Here is a 21641-nt window from a genome sequence, read left to right on the forward strand (position 1 = left end):
GATTAATTTAACTCCAGTTAAGTTTTGGAAAGTAAAACAGTACAGCTTTTGCACAGTTATTAAATTTACATAGAAAATTGCAAGGAATTTTTTGTCCTCCTTCTTAGTGGAGATGAAAGAAAAAATTTACATTATAGAACATCTGACTGCAAATTTTAAAACTATTAAGAAATAAAACAGGATTAAAATACTTAGATCTTCTACTGTGGTACTTAATTTGCAATGTTTGATAAAGGCATTGCATTTAATATCTTCGTTAAATAAAATAAACATATTACTTGATATTTCCCAAGAAAGATGAAACATTTATATTGTTGATACCATTATACCTGTAAAGTAATTCTGATGTTTTAATATTTGATTTTAAATTGTTTCATAAAACTATGTTCACAAGTTAAAAATTAGAATGTTACATGTGGATGAAATATATCTGAAAATTGTCATTTGACATACCTTTGAAACATTATGATATTGTTTCCACAGGAAAATTTGTTGACTTCTTACTGCTTTAAACTGACTATGTTAACAAAGAGTAGGTGTCATGATTATTTTATTCTGAAAAAATGAAAGAATGTCTAATATAGGTATCATTTTTCTTTGATGTATATAGTATTTATGGCAGATTGGATATTAAGATGACAAGGTTAAAATGAAAGCCTATTCTAAAATTTTGTGACATACTAATCCAATAAATGTTTGACTGGAAAGCTTTAGTAATTCTTGGTTGCATTTATCAATTTCATAGTTCCCTTCATTTGTAAATGACATTTTAGCCAATTTACTCAAACCGTCCTTACTCTGTTGTAAATCCTGATTTATTTTTCTTTCAATAGATAGTTTATTAATAACTTAATCATTTATTATTTTATATTTAAATAATGTTATTTGTCTCACAAATTTGATAAAAAGTTTGTTGTTGTTGTTGTTACAGTTTTCTTGGTAAATAGAGGATATAATTTGAGTTCTAAAATAAAAATTAGTGTAACTGGTAGCTATGATATATTTAAAAACTAACCAATGCATAATATATAAGAAGCTGCTCAAGGGAGATTATATACAACAATAAGGAGAATGGCTACATAATTTTTAACATGTATTTAAATCAAATTAATTGATATAGCCATTATATTTTCTGTAAAGTAGGTATAATCTTATTTTCAATGGCATGTAATAAGGAAGATGGATATGTATTTTTCCCATGATTGTAACACAATGCCTAAAAGGTTTTAATTAAAGCAGATTGATTCAACAAGAAAAGCACTTTCTTGTTTAAAAAGCAATTACAACAGACTATTTCCCAATTAAATTATATAGAAACATTTTCTTAATAAAATAGTCTATCATTCAAAATATTAATGTAGAAATGCCAAAAAGTTGGTAAAATGCACTTAGGGAATGTATGTGCTTTTTGTATTATATATGATCAATTAATTTTATGTATTTTTTAAGAATATCCAAAAGACTGGAACATTACACACATTATTTTTAAAGGTAAACTGGTTGGGATTAATGACATATAAATATTTAATTTGATAACAACTAAATGAGTAATACAAAGATATCACTCATATACATACATCAAAGATCTATGAACATAGGCATGCATTTTACTTTTAAAACTAAAGTAAAACCTCATTTAAATTTCATAAAACAGATGGGAAATATTTTTAAGTGTTACGTTTTAGTCTATTTTTCAATAATATAGTCCAGCTCAATCTATCATTGAATATAATAAGACCCCTTAAAATTAAGAAAATATATCAAAATCGGTTTGTAATTTAGCATGGGCAAACATTTAGATATAATGTTGAAAGATTTTTAAAGGGGAACTGTATGATACTGTTCTTTGCTTGGAAGATTGGGTCAAATTTTCTGATCTCTCCCTCTCTTACTTTGTTTCAACAAGCAATAAGCAACAGTTAAAAAAATATATGTAAAAGAAAGTAAAATGCATCTCATTGAATTTAATAATTAACTTTTGACATAAAAATAAATGGCAAGCTTTACTTTTCAAGGCTGTGACTCATGAAGGATTTTCTCATTAATAAAACACTAATTTTGTTATTAATGTTCACACATAAAATAATAGTGAAACAATTATGTACCATGTTTCTATCTTCAAATTTATTTAACTGTTTTTTTTTTTTTTTTTAATTTAGGGATACTTTATATGTTATAGCTTTTCTTTATCAGTTCAAATATTTATTTATCTCTATATATTCATATAGAGTTATAAATAGATTTTATATTCATGTTTAATTAAACAACAAAACTATGTAAAATAAAACTCTGTGTGAGTTAAATGATGAGGACATGTTAAAATAGTAATCTTCAATTACATATTTTATACCACAAAATGTACAGACACTCAGTGTTCTTTTTTTTTTCTCTAACAACTTATGCAGATGAATTTATAGATTCTTTATAAAAGTTTTAAGTGATTCAAAATTCAAAGCCATAGAAATAGAATTGAAATAATGAAGATTGTAAGATAGTTTGATAGTACATGTTCAGTGCTCAGTCTGATAACATTGACAGCTACATCTTTGGCATTGAAAATTCAGTATGAGTTTTTGACAAAATTTTGTAGCTTAGAGCATCATTTTTCTTTTAAACAAGGAAAAACAGGGTTGACTAGGATATGAAAACTGGAAGGAAGCTGGAAGGAAACTATTAATGATGTTTTTTTTTTTTTTTTCTCAGAAAGTTTATCTTTGGGACCCTGAATTACCTTTTACTTTATTGTATGATGTGGACAGTATGAATCCATTTAAAAACCAACTAAGTTGTACCACATTTTAGGAAAATTATATAATATAATATATATATTTTATATTTATTTAGAAGCTTTGAAATAGTACAGTAAACACTTTGCAACACGGTGTATAAACTACAGAATGTCTTTGATATTTTTGTGGGTCTTCAGAATACAACATTTTTTATAACCCACAGGTGAAAAGAACATAATCACAATCTCTCTTGTAAAGTTGGAATAGCTTGGGAAACACTTGATCACACAAAAATAATATAAAACAGTCAAGTTTAAAACAGTGATATTGCATTTATAATGCACAAATTTCCTTTATCTTTATGACTGGCTTCTCGTGGTGAATATAAACATCTAAAGGGCTCAGTGACATTTGGAGAGAGAAAGATATATAGTGCTGTAAACAGGCACACACTGATCGGAGAGGCAAGATCAGTTGCCTCTAAAGTTTCTACAGTTCTGCACATTTCAACTCATTTCTCAGGCCTGCTGAGAGCAATTAGGTCCTTTAATTGGCCACGATGACTGTGCTGGCAATCTAACACTCAGTTGCACAGAACTAACTGGATGGCCAAGATAATGAAGTTGAAAAGTTGATGCTTTTGTTGGTCGACTTTGTGCAAATCATGCTGCTTCAGGTAAGTCCCGTAGAATTGACTAGCATATCCTTTTCCGTGCTGTGAAAAAGAAAAGAAAAAAAAAAAAAAAAACTCTAAGAAAAGAGGCTGATTTTTGGAGTTTAGAGACACACATTATTGCAAGATAAACAAATACAATTGAAAACAAGTTGTGCCCTCACACCTGATCCATGTAGTGTCAAAATATTTCAGTGCTATCTTGATCTTTAGTCATTCTATTATTTATTAACCACCTTGGTATGTCAGTTTTATATGGGAAATGTATACGTTATATACTAACTACCAATTATGTGGAGATAAATTATTTAAAATTATCTGCAAAACAATCCCTACTTCACTATTTATATTACATAATTAAGAATACATATTATTGTTGCAGAGTTGGAGCTAAAGAAATATGTAATACTTTTAAAATTACAGTCAACATAAGCGCTCACTTAGTAGACCCAATAGTTTCCCTTTGACTCAGTAGCAGCAATGTACAATGTTGTTCTTCTGAAGGTGTTGACAGCAATCCAGGCATTCTGTTACAGTTCTGATATGCAATCAGGGACATAGCTACGGAAGAGTTCCCAATACCTTTTAGAATGAACTCATCATTTGAGAACTTCCTCAACATTCTTCAGGAAAAAAAAAAAAAAATGTTACCATTTTTATTTCATGACAGTTTTTCAGAAAAATCTGTAAATGATTTGCTGCATATTTAATTTACTAAATTCTAATTATATATATCAAAACCAACATATAATAGAGAAAAGTGTACCAAAAGGAGTTTTTAGTTTAAAAAATTTAAAGCTAGTTCTCATTTTCTATGTTTATTTCATTTTTTTATCTGCAGAATTAAAAATGTGTAAATATATCCCCTAAAAGGAATCAATTTTCTCATAAAGTAGGTAAAGCCAAAGTGGAGAAAATGATATATCAATTTTGTTCCACTCTTACAAAACATATAGAATTATAAATCAGAATGCCAAGATTCAATTGTGCAGATTTTATGATTTTCAACTGTTTCATTTATTTACAATGAAAAAAGATTTTTATTGACACCTACTGTGAGCATAATGAGAACAGAAACTATATGTCCTGCTCACTGTCTGACATTTAATAGGTTTATAATAAAAATGTGCAACTGATGTAAAAATCACATATCATATATATGTATAGCTCTTAAAATCAAGAATTATGTTAAATAGTATAACTGAATCATTTTAATCTAGCCAGTGGTTGTTTGTTTTATTTTTTAAAACAAATATTATAAAACCATGTTTATTAGGTCAATCTTTTACCTATGATATTCCACTCATTTCAAGTAGATTATCTAATTAACTATTTTCCAATATTATTTTGTCCGATACTCTCTTCATTATTTTTCATCACAAACTCAGTTTCTGTCCAAATACTCAAACATTTCTGCACAAATTTATATTTCATCAGGGTCAAAATCCTTAAAACTATATGTCATGTACTTAAGAGAATTAAATCCTATTTTCCAATGCTCTTAAATCTGAATTTTCTGTTTCATTAAAACTTTAATTAAATTATTTCAAATCTATTTTTTTTACTAATCAAAATTTTAAATTATTTTCTAAATTACATAGTTAGCCACAAAAGAAACTGAAGCTTATCAAATGAATTGGAGCAAATAATGACATGACCAAATAAGGCATAGTCCAAATTGCATGATAGTATTATGAATGAAAGGGGACATGATTAATAAGTATTCCAGTCATAACCTTGTGCTTTCTTAGACAACCAAGGAAACATAGTTATGCTAAGCATAATTTTACTTTTTTCATAATAAGTTGGAAATAGTACTTATAGTTTGAAACTTTTGTTTTAATAGTACAAATCAGAAAATACTGACTTATGGAAAACATCATTCAAGTAATTCAGGGCAAAAGAAACTCAAGAGTGATCACCCAAACTATAAACTAATTAACTGTGTGAAAAATGACTACATTGAAATGCTACATCATAGTATAAATGCAGAAATTTGTCAACTTAACACCTGATTTCAATCAGTAAACTATCATTTCTAATTACACTAAAAGATTACCTATAGGAAAAGTTGTTGACATAGATATTATGTGTTCATTTGCTTTAGAAAGGATGAAAAAAATAAATTCAGTGACTGAAGCAGTTGTCATAACAACATAGGAAGTTTAGGACATATTACACTAACACTTTAAATATAAATGTAAATTTCAAAGGCATGTCCTTAGAGTTACATGTGTGTTGCCTTTATTTAAACTTTACCTATTTTGATAGTGCTCTGAATAACATAATCACCTTTTATTAAATTTACATACTCCCACCTATTGGTGGATTCGGGCATGCAAATCTGAACAGGACAAATATAAAAGCTGAGTTTGAAGGTCAGAACAAATTAGAATGAGGAAGGATGATTTCTTCCATTTCAGAAGCTAATCTCATGCGTCTGAAGTGCTGTCAGGCAAACTAGAGAAGATGGAAGATTATTTCCAAAGCGATAGTCACATTCACTTTGCTTCAAAACTTTTAAAAAGGTGAGTTTGCATACTGAATGGTCATTACTCCTGTGTGACTATATGGGTTAATGTTATAAAAGTAGTAGGCAGATATTATCCAAGAAAATGGATCAATTTGATTACATTTTAGGGTAATAAATTATTCCATAGTATTAAATAATATGACTATACTCTGGTGGCATAGTGACTAAGGCATTTGAGTGCTAACCAGAAGGCTAGAAATCCACCAGCCACTCCTAGGAAGGTAGATTAGGCAATCTACTTCAGTAGAGATACTGCCTCAGAAACCCAAGGAGGGATCATTAGGGGTCGGATCCGACTCAATGGCAGTGAGTTTGGTTGGTTTGGATACATTTCCTGATGCATTTCAGACTTTGTAGCATGGGGCAAATACACTGAATGTCTGTGATTTCTCCTGTAGTCTATATATGCCTTGGATTATCAAAGACATTTGGAAATCTTCCTTTTCTTTTCATTTCAGACATGCATTTTTTTTTTTTTTTCCTTAGCTATTGTTCCGATTACCTAGTGTCACTCTGACAGGAATATACGACAAATGGGATGACCTTAACAAACAGGAGTTTATTATCTTACAGTTTGGAGGCTTTAAGCCCAAGTTCAAAGTGCCAGGCTCTAGGGGCTGGGTGAAAGCCCCTCAACCTTGGGGTCCAGCTCTGCCTCCCCCTCCCAGCCCACTGGAGCTAGAGGCATTTCTTCACTCAGAGAGCTGCTGGCTGCTGAGGCTGAGAAGCCCAAAGTTGACAAGTAAAAAGGCACAATCCTGATGTTACCAAACCACATGGAAGGCCATTAATTTAAGTCAATTATAAGTCCCAAGGTCGGCAGAGCATGGCAGAGCATGGAGGGCTGCTGAACAACGACATGGCTACATGCAGGGTCCAAGTGTGCCATTAGCTAGAGATCATTCCCAAGGCTTCTCCTTATATACAGGAAGCAGACCACATCCCAAAGGCAGCTACTCAGCTGATTGTGGTAGATACCACCATGGAGTTGATTGCCAGTCTCATCATGGGGCATATCTACCACCAGCTGCCCAGCCACTCACCAGGCCCAGCCAAGGTGACACACAAACATAACTACCACAGCTATGTATCTGCACATACAGGGAATTGGTCACTTGATATGGAAGAAAGGTTTTGTTTTGAGTCAAATCTAAAAGTAATATCAAAGAGATTGTGTTCCTTTCTAATTTTTGCATTTACTATATTAATTTCATAGTGAGCAACAGAAACTTTAAAAGTTAAGACACTTAGTGGTTAAATTATAGTATGAAAAATCATTCATAATTGCAAAAAAGAAAAACTCAAAAAAATCCACTTTCTTATAATTCAGTCTATGTATAATTTTAAGGATCCGTGGTGGCACAAAGTTTAAAGCACTCAACTGCCAACCAAAAGGTGGGTGGTTTGAACCCACCAGCTGGCCTGTAGGAAAGACATGCAGCTGTCTGCTTGCTTCCACAAAGATTTATAGCTTTAGCAAACCTATTAGGCAGTTCTACTCTGTCCTACAGGGTCACTGTGAGTTGGTTATGTATATTTTTTAAAAAGTTCTATGATATATCTTTTCCTTTATACTGTGGAATCCTAATATTGCCCTTGATAATTTGCAAAGTGTAATATTATACTGTTCAAACCCACCAGCCACTCCTCGGAAGGAAGGTTGGGCAATCCTACTTCCGTAGTGATACTGCCTCGGAAACCCAAGGAGGGGTCGCTATGAGTCGGGTTTGACTCGACGGCACATAACAACAATAACAACAATATTATACTGTGGAACATTTAAAAATCCCAATTGACTAATGACTTAAGAAGAAAAAATGCAATATGTATACTGCAAAAATACTGTAAACATATCAGTACTGATATACTATTTACCATGAAACTGCCTGATGAAAAATGGTTTCATATGATACATAAAAATGACAATTAATAATCTGAATATTCACATTCTCATACTTTCATGGCAGGAAGTAAAATACCCTTTATACTTTATGACAGGATAAACCACAGAAGTTGAAGTGATAAATTAATCTTGTGAAGAAATTTATTTCATTTAGATTGACTGAAGGAACAGCCTTTAAACATTACAGATGATTGAGACTCTCACTATAGTGAAAAACTTCCAGAGGCTAAGATCAGTAACCTACTCTGGAGCTCATTCCAATGTGTAATGAATCTCACGGTAAGGGCACTTCTTACAAATAAAATGAATCTATCATATAAAACTTTGAGCTCATTACCCCCTGTGGAAGTTGGAAACACTTGCTCTCTGTTCTCTGTGTAAAGCATATCATAAACTTAAAGACAGATGGAAAGTAAGTCTCTGTAAGAGATTTATCCTGTTCAGCTCTTTTACTTCTCACTCTTATCTCTGAACTACTTTTCAGAATTTTCTTTAAAATGCCCATAAATATTTTTTTTGTCCTATTTAATCCTAATAGAGAAATAAGCATCATGGCTTTAACTATTAAAGGAGAATATCTGCTTCATTTGTCTTTAATCTTCTCATTTGAACACCCTTATGTTTATTTTCCTTTATGTCAAAAAAATATAGTTGTACATTGTTCAGGTTGAAAATACTTTTCCTCCTCAAAAAAATTATAAATAGATATTAAATTTAAACATATAGATTGAAAATATATACTGAAAATAAACTAATTACATCCTGTGGTTTATTATGAATTTCTAACAATTGAAAACCTAATGTTAGTAATTTATGTATAGTCTTTCTGTCTAATATTAATGCCCAATAATAATAGTTCAGCATAAATGTCTGAGTTATGTTTATCTCATAACCTTCACACAATATTGCTATATTTACATTTTTTTTCTTTCATTAAATAGTATGCATTTTTATTCTAGAGGGAAGGGAAAAACAAGACTTTGTTTGGAGGAGGTGGTTCCCACATGTAAACTTCATTAGTTATTTAAAAAGGAAAGTTTGTGAAATAAATGACTCAAACAATTCTTCAGACCATAAATGTAAGAAATATGTAGTAAAGCCAGGTGCTTAATTTTAGTTTAGTGTGTGCAATACTCACACTATAGTTTGCAAATTATAAATGCTCATTGAATTAAAATATAAGTTCACGTATATTTTAAAAGATAAGAAATTTAGCAAGTATAGTTATGTAGTTATGTATCAATGATTGAGTAAAATTTCCAAAGAGGACAGTAGCATGTTTAATACAATATCCTCTTCTTAGACGTTCTAGCTATAGCAACGCTGGTAACGCTTTAAGTCAGTGAACTCTCCTAAGAATCCAACATTACCAAGACAGCTGTGCTCTAGCTTAGAATATATATCAATTTGAAGTCTACGGATTAAAAATAAATATTTAAAATAAATTTTCTCACTAAGAATGGTATGTGCAAAGAATTTATTTTATAAACTTTTATGTACACTTGAGATCAAGCAGAGTGCTGAATTTACCATCAATAAAAATTTCAGAATTTAACATTGTTCAGTGTTTATTTATAAGCCAAACTTTTGGTTTATTGTGTTGCTTGGAAAAAGTACTTAATTAATAGCCTTGCGTATAGGAGTTTCTATGTATCCATAAGATCACAAGATAATATCAGCATATTATTATCCTCATATAGCTTTCTATGAGGAAGTGTGTCCCATGGAATATGATAGATTCCTTCTAGAAAGAGGACCCATTGGAAAGAGTAGGAACTTCTGTAAGTATGCGTGTACATGTCTATTTTTTTTCACCCAAAATTATATTTTCAGAAAGGTAATAATATATTTAGAACTAGTTCACCGGTAAGTATCTACCCTATGTATTACTGCAATGATATCAACTATCTCTGATTTTATTTACAAAGTAGATTTAATTATGGTAACTCAATTTTGATTTGTTTTAAAATATTTATCTCTATCTAACTAATCATGTAAATGATGAGAGCTTTGAAAACTCCCTAAAACAGTGATAGCATATTAACTATTTGGGGTAACATAATATACTTTGACAATCTAGTCCAAATTTACCTAAAAGTATGAAAATGATGCCTTGGAAGATTAGTACATTTTCCCTGAGGGAGGGATAAGTAATAGTAGGAGCTGACCTCACTCATGACATTTTGGCCACTATACCAGGCTCTGTTGACAAACAAAATCCCATTGTCTTAGTAGTATCTTAAAATGAAGCTTGGACATTGAAATACTTTTGTGTCTGGTGCTACATTGACATAACTTTAGAAAAAAGAATTCTAACCTATATTGCTTTCTATGATTATTATATCATTGAACATTTTTTCTGGAATCCTTCCTAATAATCTACAAATATATAGAAACTATAATTTGTTTCAGTAATGCTTTACATTGACAATTAAGAAGTATCCTTGATATTTTTTTTTTTTTAGGACAAATAACTCATATATTACTTTAATAACTGTAAAGGACACTTTCCATTTAGCATCCTTTATTTTGCTATTATCTGAAATTCTAAAAAAACATTCATATGTTCCTTTAAATAATAAATGGTTCCTAATTTTATTTTTGAGAATCATGGAACTGATAATATTTATTGACATTTAGACACTTGTATTTCAAGTAGTCTAGTATTTCTTCAAAACAAAATTATAAGGACTTCAAATTAGTTACTTCTCTGAAAGGTTGAAATTAGCATTGATTTTTCAAAGGAGACGGCATGGAAAATGTCTGATTGGGGTTGCTCATTCCTGAAAACAGAGGAGTGTTATGCCTATAATGACCTATTTACATGAAATAACATCATAGTGTTAAAATATTTACCCTAAGTACCTGTGATGCACACTTCATTTTTCATATGAAAACCAAACATGAATTCCAACAGTGTAAGATAAAAAATATATAGGAACAAATACATATGAGTTTAATGTTTAAAATATACAGTCATGTATTGAATAATGGGAGCCTTGTGCTTTGCTATGATGCTGACTACTTTCCAGACCTAGGACTATTTGTGGACTAGGAAGAAAGCCTTGGAAATAAATTTCTGAAAATCAGCTATGCAAAACCCTATGGGTCACAATAGTCTGAGCCACAGCTTATAATGAGTATGGCACAGGTTCAAGTAACATTTTGCTCCATTATGGGGCAGCCATAAGTCTAGGGTGACTGTAAGGCAGCTAAAAACAGCAACAGAAGCCTTAACTACGGCTAAGCTTTCAAATTAACCAGGACCTTAGAGAATTAAGCCATGATACTAAGTGAAAAATCTTCTGAGTTGATAAATAAAATACTTGTCACTCAGTTGATACAAGATTAAAAAAAAAAAAAAAAAATCAAAATAGACATACCCAGATTAGTGACTTAAAAACTGTGTACAAATATATGACTAGTTATTTAATATACTTGATGATCTGATTTCTACTAATGTAATTCATTTCCTTGTATGTCATAAAAAAAAGAAGATTAAAAAGCAGGAAGTGCAGGCTTAGAGAGAGTTGAAAATACTGGCACACTGCAAAGTGACAGCAGACCATGAAGGACAGAAAGAAAAAAACCCTCCAAACTAAGGTAGTTAGGAAATACAGGATTAGAGACTTTGGTAAGGGTTAAGTCAGGTTATTAGATAAAATAAATACAGGACTCCCAGTTACATTTGAATTTCAGATAAGCAATGAGAATTTGTTTGTTTTGAGAGGGGAGGTTGGTATGTCTCATGCAATATTTGTGAGTTCTGTATTTTTATTGGCAACATCTTGCAGCTCCATCCTCATGTTATCCACTTCATAATAGCACAGATAATCATAGTTACCACAGAGGCAAGAAAAAGGTTGCAGTGTAGTTTCATACTATTTTGTAACATTGTAGATTTATAATAACTTGTATATACATATTTCTATAAAAATAATTTAAAATTAAGCTATCAAAATTCAAAAAGAGATCAAGAATAAAATTCAATTACCTGCTATAAATTACGTTTAATTGCCTCCTTATGTGAAGGAAATTTAATTCTCATTTATTTCTTTTTAGTATAATGCAATTTTAGCATGGTTTATTACTGAAATGTTTGTTTTGTAAAATTGATGCAACATGGTAAATAAAGTGTTCTTTCTTCTTTACATAATAAAAAATAACTTTTCATAATTTATTCTAAAATTTAAGCCTGGGTAAGGCTGTGTTAACCATATCAGTTCTAGTTATATCCTAGACACTTATTAAACTCCTTCTCCTCCTTTCAATTTAATGTATCATCAGATAATTAGATATTTGAAAACTTGTAAGCAGTGAATCAAATTCAGATAAAAAATTTAAAAATGCTAATAAGATATCATGCTAAAATAAAATATCATGCCTGTTAAAGGTTAAAATTCATTTTAGTGATGTTTTAATTAGGTGTCAAGATTTAGATCTTTAAATAGTTACATTACCTTCTATAGTTTTAAACTCTATGTGTCAATTAGGGTCTGTTTTAATTATTGCAAATAACTTACCACATAACAACAACAACAACAATAAGTTGTATTATACATTTGCTATCTATGAGAAGTATAAAAATAAACCTTGGAAAAAGATCAAATTTCAAATAATCAACTTTTGTTGGAGGTAGTAAATAATTCTACTTAAATATTATTGGCAATGTATCTGTATCATCATTAAAATATAATAGATGTACATATCTACCTTTAATTCTTATAACGAAGTTCTTACCAAAAAAATCAGCATTTTGTAATATCATTTTTAAAAAATGGATGTCAGATAAACATTGTTGTTGTTAGGTGCTATTGACCCCATGTACAACAGAATGAAACACTGCCTGGTCCTGCACCAGCCGAACAATCCTTGATACCCCTGAGCCGATTATTGCAGCCATTGTATCAATTTATCTCATCAAGAGCCTTACCATTTTTCCCTGACATTCCACTTTACCAAGGATGATATCCTTCTCCAGGGAATGGTTCCTTCTGACAACATGACCAAAGTAGGTAAGACGAAGTCTGGCCATTATCACTTCCAAGGGGCATTCTGGCTGCACTTCCTCCAGGACAGATTTGTTAGTTCTTCTGGCAGTACATGGTACTTTCAGTATTCTTTTCCAACACCACAACTCAAAAACATCAACTTTTCTTCAGTCTTCCTTATTCGTTGTCCAGGTTTCATGCATATGAGGCAATAGAAAACACCATAGCTTGGGTTAGGCACACCTTAGTCTTCAAAAAGGTATCTGCTCTTCAGTACTTTTGCAGCATATTTGCCCAGTGCCATACATCCTCTGATTTCCTGACTGTTGCTTCCATTGGTGTTGACTGTGGAACCAAATAATATGAAATCTTTGACAACTTCAATTACTTCTCTGTTTATTGTGATGCTGCTTATCAGTCCAGTTGTGAGGATTTTTGTTTTCTTTACATTGACTTGTAACCCATACTGCAGACTATAGTCTTTAATCTTCATCAAGATCCTTCAAATCATCTTAACTTTCAGCAAGTAAAGTTGTGTTGTCTGCATATCACAGGTTGTTAATAAGTCTTCCTCCAATCCTGATGCCACGGTCTTCTTTGTATAGTCCAACTACTTGCTTAGCATACAGATTGAATACGTATGGTGAAAAGATACAACCCTGATGTACTCATTTCCTGATTTTAAACCATGCAGTATTCCCTTGTTCTGCTCGAAACACAGCCTCCTGGTCTATGTACAGTTTCCTCATGAGCACAATTAAGTGTTCTGGTATTCCCATTCTTCTCAATGCTATCTATAATTTGTTATGCTCTACAGAATTGAAGGTTGGGCAATCCTACTTCCGTAGTGATACTGCCTCGGAAACCCAAGGAGGGGTCACTATGAGTCGGGGACGACTCGACGGCAAACAACAACAACAACAGAATTGAATGATTTTGTGTACTCAATAAAATACAAGTAAACATTTTTCTGGTATTCTTTGCTTTCAGCTAAGATCCATCTGACAACAGAAATTATATTAATCATTCCACATCCTCTTCTGAAACCAGCTTGCATTTCGGGAATTTCTCTGTCAATTTACTCCTGCTACCATTTTTGAATTATCTTTAGCAGGATTTTACTTGCATGTACTATTAATGATATTGTGAGATAATTTCCACATTGTTTGGGATCACCTTTCTTTGGGACAGGTCAAAACATGGATCTCTTGCAATCATTTGGCCAGGTAACTGTCTTCCAAATCTCTTGGCATAGATGAGTGAGTGCCTCCAGTGCAGCATCCCTTTGGTGAAACATCTCAGTGGGTATTCTGTCAATTCCTGGAGTCTTGTTCTTCACCAGTTTCTTCAGTGCAACTTCGACTTCTTTCTTCAATACCATTAGTTCTCGATCATATGCCACCTCATGTAATGGATGAACATTGACCAATTTTTTTTTTTTTTATACAGTGACTGGGTATTTCTTCCATCTTCTTTTTATGTTTCCTGCATTACTCAATATTTTTCCCATAGAATCTTTCAATATTGCAACTCAAGTCTTAAATTTTTTCTTCAGTTCTTTCAGCTTGAAAAACATTCTTCCCATTTGGTTTTCTAACTGCAGGTCATTGCACATTTTGATATAATAATTAACTTTGTCTTCTCAAGCTGCTCTTTGAAATCTTCCGTTCAGTTCTTTAATCTTGTGGTTTCTTCCATTTGCTTAAGCTATGCTCCATTCAAGGGCAAGTTTCAAAGTCTCTTATGACATCCATTTTGGTCTTTTCATCTTTTCCTGTCATTTTAATGACCTTTTGCTTTCTTCATGGATGATGTTCTTGATGTCATCTGGCAATTCCTCTGGTTTTCAGTCATTGGTGTTCAGTGCATCAAATCTATTCTTTAGATGGTCTCTAAAATCAGGCAGGATGTAATCACGGTCATATTTTGGCTCTCTTGGACTTGTGTTCATTGTCTTCAGTTTCAACTTGAACTTACGTATAAGCAGTTAATGGTCTGTTCCATGATCGCTCCTGGCCTTGTTTTGGCTATAGATATTGAGCTTCTCCATCGCCTCTTTCCACAGATGAAGTTGATGTGATTCCTGTGTACTCCATCTGGTGAAGTCCACATGTTTGGCTGTCATTTATGATGTTGAAAAAAACTATTTGCAATGAATAAGTCATTGGTCTTACAAAATTGTATCATGTGATCTCCAGCATAATTTCCATCACCAAGGCCATATTTTCCAACCAGCAGTGATTCTTCTTTGTTTCCAACTTGTGCATTCTAATCACCAATTATAATCAGAGCATCTTGATCACAGGTTTGGTAAATTTCGCACTGCAGGAGTTGGTAAAGTCTTCAATTTCCTCATCTTTGGCTTTGGTGGTTGGTGTATAAATTTGAATAATAGTATTAACTCATCTTCCTTGTAGCCATATGGATATTATCCTCTCACTGACAGCATTGTACTTCATAATAGATCTTGAAACATTCTTTGTGAGGATGAATGCCACACCATTCCTCTTCAATTTGTCATTTCCGGCATAGTAGATCATATGGTTGTCTGATTCAAAATGGCCAAAATTGGTCCATTTCAGTTCACTAATGCCTAGAATATCAATCTTTATGCATTCCATTTCATTTTTGACAACTTCCAATTTTCCTAGATTCATACTTCGTACATTCCATGTTCTGATTAATAATGGATGTTTGCAAGTGTTTCTTCTTATTTTGAGTCATGCCACATCAGCAAATGGAGGTCCTGAAAGCTTTACTCCATCCATATCATTAACATTGACTCTACTCTGAGGAGACAGCTCTTCCCTAGTCTTATTTTGAGTGCCTTTCAACTTGAGGGGCTCATCTTGTAGCACTATATCAGACAATATTCAGGGCTATTCATAAAGTTTTCCAGTAATATATCAAACAGTGTTCCATTGATATTCATAAGGTCTTCACTGGCAGATTCTTTAAGAAGTGGATGGCCCCTTCCTTCTTCTGAATCGGTCTTAGTCTGGAAGCCCAGCTAAAACCTGTGAAACATGGATGACCCTGTGGGTATTTGAAATACCAGTGGCATAGCCTCCAGCCTCACAGCAAGCCACCACAGTAAAACAAACCGATAGACAAATGAGATAAACATTAGTTGCCCAAAATCAATAAAATGATATAGAAAATTGGAAATAACTAAGTAAATATCTGAAAATAACTTATTCTGAGAACAGTTATTTTATTCAATACTTATGATGAATTTTATGAAAAAACTTAAAATTTTTTACATGATAACCAAATAATCCTAAAAGGAAGTCAGATAGACTGCTTCCAAACTACTTCCAGTAGTTTTAACATCCTCCTGCCCATAGTCATATCTCCATAATGGGTTTTACTTTAATGTTCATCTTTAAAGTCACTTATCTATACTTATTACTTACATATATGTTTTTAAATGACACATGACAGAAGATGAAAATGAAAAAGAAATTAGCAGTTGATGATGGTGAAACATTAGGTACAGAGTTGTGAAAGAGAAGAAGATGAATCAGAAAAGGAATGTAAAAACTACTATAGTTAAGGCTAGAGTAAAATTAAAAAGACCATGGAAATCATGGAGAGATGAAGAAGAAATCCAAGGTAGAGTATTTTAAAATTGGAAATAGATTTGTTTTTGGCATTCAGAGTCTATAGGAAGGAACTAACTTATCTAAGTTAAGGTAGACGTTTAGGCAACTAAAGAGAAAAGAAATAAAGAAATGTTACTAGCTTCCTTATCTTCAAGATGCTTCATTTTTTGATTCATTAATGTAGCCTATAAGAACTTATAGAAGTGTACTTTGATCCATAAATACTTCTGGGACATGGGGTTCCCAAATGATTACACATAGATTCTCCTCTAAAAGATCTCATAGTCCAGTTAACAAACCAGCATGCAATTGTTTTATAACTACTTTTAAAATAGCATTGGGCAATCCTACTTCCGTAGTGATACTGCCTCGGAAACCCAAGGAGGGGTCGCTATGAGTCAGGGCTGACTCGACGGCACATAACAACAAAAAAACAACAACATCATGTATGAGAAACTACAAGATATTTCAGGAAGAGGTATATATAACTCTAGTAAGGCTTCTCATTAAAATTAAAATAAGATGAATCTTGATTGATGAGCAGGAGATGGCCATGAATGGGGCAGGGGCAGGGCTTAAGTATAAAACATCTCAGCCATAACCAAACATCTTGAGGGAATGAGTCACTATGCTTAGGGTATTGGATCATAATCTTTCAGGGAAATTTAGGTCAATTAGCATAACATAGTCTAAGAAAAGACAATGTTTTGTACCCTATTATGGTGAGTAGCAACTGGAGTGTAAAAACTTGCAAGCAGCCACTTAAGATACAACTACTGGTCTCTTTTCATCCAGAGCAAACAGTGAATAAAATTCAAATCTAAAGGAAACAACTAATCCAAAGGATTTAGTAACCAGGTGAACCATAGCCTTCACTACCCAGAGACCTGAAGAACAAGATGGTGTCTGGCTACGACCACTACCAACCTCTTTGATCAGGTTCACAATAGAAGTTCCTGGACAGAGTGAAAGAAAAATGCAGAACAAAATTCCACATCATAAAAAATACTGGACTGTTGGAATCCCTGAGACAATGGTCTTAGACACCCTTCAAACCTGCACTAACCCCACTCTTGGGGATCACCTTTCAGCCAAACAATGTTGTTGTTGTTGTTGTTGTTATATACCATCGAGTCAGACCCAACTCATAGCGACCCCTTCTTGGGTTTCCGAGGCAGTATCACTACGGAAGTAGACTGCCCCATCTTCCTTCCGAGGAGTGGCTGGTGGGTTTGAACCTCCAGCCTTCTGGTTAACAGTCAAGTGCCTTAGCCACTGTGCTACCAGAGCAGGGCTATAAAGTGACAAAAACAACCATTAAGGAATGTACTCCTCAGAATAATCAACAGTATGAAACCAAAAGGGAAGCCTTTGCCTATAAACAAAGTTTAGTAGGCAGGAAGGGGAAGAAAAGAAGAACAAATGGAAATGAGGACCCCAGGGAGAAAGTGGGAAGAGTGCTGTTATATAGAATGTGTTACAACTAACATCATGAAACAAATGTACAAATTGTTGAATGGATAATTTACTCTGTAAACTTTCACCCCAAGCACAATAAAATGTTCAAAAATATAAAACTGTTACTGTAATGGCAACAGACAGCCTGAAAAATTTGAATAAGGAGAATATTAGAATCTTAAAGACATAATATAATTAATTGATACTAGAATCTTAGAGAAATAATCTAATTACTAGACAATGGGTTTAAAAATATTGAGGTCCTCATTGATTTTGGTGAAGTAGGCAGGAAAGGGGAGCTCTGGTAGTGTAGTGCCTAAGGCACTTAACTGCTAACCAGAAGGTTGGCGGTTCAAACCCACCAGTCACTCCTCAGAAGAAAGGTTGGGCAATCTACTTCTGGAGTGATATTGTCTCAGAAACCCAAGGAGGGTTCTCTATGAGTCAGGTCAGACTCTATGGCACATAACAACAACAACAGGCGGGAAAGATTGGCTTTGGAAATAGAAAATAGAAGTGTGTGTCTTTTCACAGAGCTCAATGGAGAAGGCAGGGTTTAAAGTTTACATATCAGGAAATAGTTTACATTCCACCTCTTTAAAACTTTATAACATAACAAAACCCTTTCCAGTCAAAAAAAAAACTCCCTCGGTGTTTTGTGACTGATACCATTAATACAATTCTACATGGAAGTAAATGGTGAAATGATCTGCTGAATAAGTGATTCTGTCCCACCATCTCAATCCTCAGGTAGTACCAGCATCAATAAAAGCTAGAAATCTATGCAGGTAAACCACACATTTTCCCATAAATTGTAATGGAAGAAAAATAAGGAAGATAATGATCATAGCTAATATTAAATGCATTTTATGACTAAGAGACTAATTTTTTTATATATATATAAATGATCGCTTCTGGGTTTATTCTTCATACTAAGAGAAAACCAAACTCACTGCCGTTGAGTCAGATCCTACTCATAGCGACCCCTCCTTGGGTTTCCGAGGCAGTTTCTCTATGGATGTAGATTGCCCAATCTTCCTTCCCAGGAGTGGCTGGTGGGTTTGAACCATGAGCCTTCTAGTCAAATGTCTTAGGCACTATGAATTTTCACCCTAGGATGATTTAGCCTGTGATTCACAGAACTTCTGAAGGCACAAGAACAATTTTAATTGTGGTATTCAATAATAATGTTGTTGTTGTTGTTGTTATGTGCCATCGAGTCGGCCCCGACTCATCCTTCCTTCCGAGGAGTGGCTGGTGGGTTTGAACTGCCAGCCTTCTGGTTAGCTGTCAAGTGCTTTAGCCACTATGCTACCAGAGCTCCTTCAATAATAATAATAATAAATATATTTCAAATGTTTAAAGGTCCCAAACACTGATCACAAAATAACCCCAGTCAGAGCTCATTCTATTTGTATTTTTTAGTTATGACTTTTCCTCAAGTTTACTTTTTGCTTCCAAAAAATGTTAAACAATAGTAATAATGAAAAAATACACTTGTTTTTCTCACTACTTCACTATACAATAAAACATTTATCAAACATAATTTGGCATCTTACCTTTTCATTTTACTAAGATGGATTTCTTGGGTGTTCTTGATTGCTTATCAGGTTTCCAATTAAAATGACTCCCTTCCTGCCTATAAATTTTTTAAAAATTACTATTATTGGAGATGCACCCTTCTCCCAGCCTCAATATATGACAATCATCCTTGATAACTACTTTATTTTTTTCTTCCTACATTTAGCTTTGTAACCCTATGAATATTTTTTGTTGTTGTTCAAATTTTCTTCAACAATAATCTCTTCATTTTCATTCTTAACCACCGATATTTTTATTCAGGTCCTTATAGCCACAAAGCTTGACAATTGCAATAAGATTCTGCTAAAACAAAAACACAGCCCCATACAACAAATCCTTACTGAACTTCCTTCTAAATTATGTCCAATTTCTTATGTCTGGGATTCCAGTAGTGAATTAGTTAAAACTTCCCACTATAGGATCAGATATAGTCTCAAATGAAAAGCATGGCTCTCTAACTAGCCAACAGACTATGGCCAAGTTACTAGACATTTCTTTTTCTCAGCTTCATCATAAAATGGGGACATTAAGACTACCCATTTTGTTACTGTAAGGTTAAATGGTTTAATATCTAAAAACTGTTTAGAATAGTGCCTAGAGCAAAACCAAACCAGTTGCCTTCAAATCAACTTCAACCCATGTTTACTCCATCTGAACAGAGTAGGATTGTGCTACATAGAATTTTTAAGGCTGTGACTTTTCAGAAGCCAATCACCAGGCTTTTCTTCCAAGGCACGTCTGTGTAGGTTCTGACAGTCAACCTTTCAATCACTAGCACTCAAGTGCGCAACAGTTTGTACAACCCAAGAACTCCTCGATTCATAAGTTCTCAATAACTATAAACTGCCATTATTCTGGGTTTACTGTTCAAAACATAATGTTCAGATCTTAATTCCAAGATCTTCCTGTATATTATTTTACATATTTAGCAGACTAAAATATTGATATCTCAATATCTGTTCTGTAATTTTTTGCTTTTGGTCATGCCAAGCCCAACTCCTAGAATGCCTTTTGTCTCTATCACTTAAAATTATACAGATCATACTAGACTATGGGCTCCAAAGTACAAGAATCCTTCCTTGATTACTGTAAGAGATCTTTCCCAAAGATATGTAGAGACATTTATTCTAATAAACTTAGTATCTTGTTATGTGTTATTGAGATTAAAATCTAAAACCACATAGAGTCATTTAAAGTCAGTGCATCTGAGAATTTCTTAATGGTAGTTGACTATGACGATTTCAGAAGCATAATATTAAATGAAAAAAAAAATCTTTTAAAAATGCTATTTCATAAATTGTTGGGTAACAACATTATTTAATGCCAGAAGCTTCAACATTTTATGAAATTTGGGAATTCTTTTGTCTTCCTATGAGACATGGAAATGAAAATACATGACAATATATGATTTTCAAATGTAATTAGACACTGGGACTTAGTTGGTATGTCTACCGTTATGTTATTCAGGTGAAATAGTGATACAGTGATGTGGAAGCAAATAGTAAAGTAAATTTTTAATAGTGAAGTAAAATTGCTGTGGAAGACAGAGGGTAGAAAACATAAAGAATCATAAAAACATGAGAATTACACAGCGCCAGCTCTGGTGGCATAGTGCCTAAGGCATTTGGCTGCTAACCAGAAGGCTGGCAGTTCAAACACACCAGCTACTCCTTGGAAGGAAGGTTGGGCAATCTACTTCTGTAGTGATTGTTGTTGTTGTTATGTGCCCTCGAGTCAGACACAACTCATAGCAACCCCTCCTTGGGTTTCCGAGGCAGTATCACTACGGAAGTAGATTGCCCCATCTTCCTTCCGAAGAGTGGCTGGTGGGTTTAAACCGCCAGCCTTCCGGTTAGTAGTCAATGCCTTAGGCACTACACTACCAGAGCTCCGTAGTGATACTGCCTGGGAAACCCAAGGAGGGGTTGCTATGCATCAGATCCAACTCTAGGGCACGGAGTTTGTTTTTTTGGTTCCACAGAGAGCTCAATAAATACAACATACATAAATAAAGCAGAAAATAATTCTCTGGCATTTTCCCAATAAACTTGGTGACGCCATTTGCTAGTTCTAACTTTGCAAGACAAAATACAAAAATGTTAACATGAGCTGATTTAAACAGTCAGGTTTATAGTAGAATTTACATAATGGGGGGGGGAAGGCAAGAA

The sequence above is a fragment of the Orycteropus afer genome, unplaced genomic scaffold (genome assembly GCF_000298275.1).
Source record: "Orycteropus afer afer isolate SDZICR_OR568_19922 unplaced genomic scaffold, OryAfe1.0 scaffold00494, whole genome shotgun sequence".
Taxonomy (NCBI): Eukaryota; Metazoa; Chordata; class Mammalia; order Tubulidentata; family Orycteropodidae; genus Orycteropus; species Orycteropus afer.